Raw genomic sequence first — 1,081 nt, 5'->3', positions numbered from 1 at the left:
ATATACTAAAAATAGTTCAGGCTGTACTCTCAATACCAACGAGTAATACTTTCCCAGAAAGAGTGTTCAGCTTAATGGGACAAGTGTGGACAAAGTTAAGAAATAGAATGGAAGTGGAATTGATCAAAGCTGAATTATTTACTGTGATTAATTTTGATATGTCATGTAATGTGTGAATTCATAAATTATGCTAAATCTAAACCTAATTTATTGAAAGCAGTAAGAAATACGGAGAAATACAACTCGAAATGAACTCAAACTATAATTTAAAAAGTACAAGATTCGTATCACTAATTTTGTTTTTCGTGGTTGTACTTGTTTTACTTAATATTTTTATTTTTGTTCAAAGTTTTGTTTTAACAAATGTGAAAGATTTTTTAATATGTTAAACGTATTAAATGTTTTAACAAATGTTTATAACATATGTTAAAGGTAGTAATATATTTTGTAATAAAATAAAACATGGTATAACAAATGTTAAATGTTATATATATATAATATCAGGAGACGCGGTATAATATTATATAACATAATTTTATATTTAAAAATAAAATGTCTGATATTAAATGATATATAGTAGTTTATTTTTTATTTTATTTAACCAACTCTGTTTTCAAAATTGTTTGGAAAACAATTGTAATTATTATAATTTCTTACAAAATTTTGTATTTAATCTAATTTTATGATTATTGTTTATGTCCGGTTTTGTCCGGTTCGATTTTGTTTCCAAAAACGAAATGCTCGGTAATTTACACTTTTGAACCTGGCAACCCTATCGATACCAGGCCCATAGTGTAAGTCTTCTACGGTCGACGGAATGTTCATGTCTTCTAAATTTTGTTGTCGGCGCCGTATTCGACCTTCTTTCGTCTGTTCCTGCGCTTGCAGCTCGGCTTTCGCTATGCGAGTTTCGTCTTCATAGCTCCACGCAAACCAATCCCCAATAAACGCATAACAAAAAGGAATCGTGTATTTATTTCGTAAGTTGTCTTGATGTACGGGCACGAAGGAATGAAAGTCGGTTTGCACGATGAACACGAAACTACAATTTTAAAACCGAGCCCTCGAGTGCTTTCTATTA

The 1,081-nt window shown here is 30.2% G+C and overlaps 1 long non-coding RNA gene across 1 annotated transcript in view; it reads right to left on the bottom strand.

Annotated features, from left to right (window-relative positions):
* Positions 1 to 870, bottom strand: part of LOC108764408 (uncharacterized) — a 3,397-nt gene extending 2,527 nt beyond the window's left edge. The window contains exon 1 of the long non-coding RNA XR_001940276.1: positions 783 to 870. This is a non-coding gene — a long non-coding RNA (uncharacterized LOC108764408). The remainder of the gene's footprint in view (positions 1 to 782) is intronic.
* Between the last annotated feature and the right edge of the window lie 211 nt (positions 871 to 1,081).

Source organism: Trachymyrmex cornetzi, unplaced genomic scaffold (genome assembly GCF_001594075.2).
Source record: "Trachymyrmex cornetzi isolate Tcor2-1 unplaced genomic scaffold, Tcor1.1 scaffold418, whole genome shotgun sequence".
Classification (NCBI taxonomy): domain Eukaryota; kingdom Metazoa; phylum Arthropoda; class Insecta; order Hymenoptera; family Formicidae; genus Trachymyrmex; species Trachymyrmex cornetzi.
Note: the sequence above shows the minus strand (reverse complement) of the source record. Positions and strands in the feature narration are given on the sequence as shown.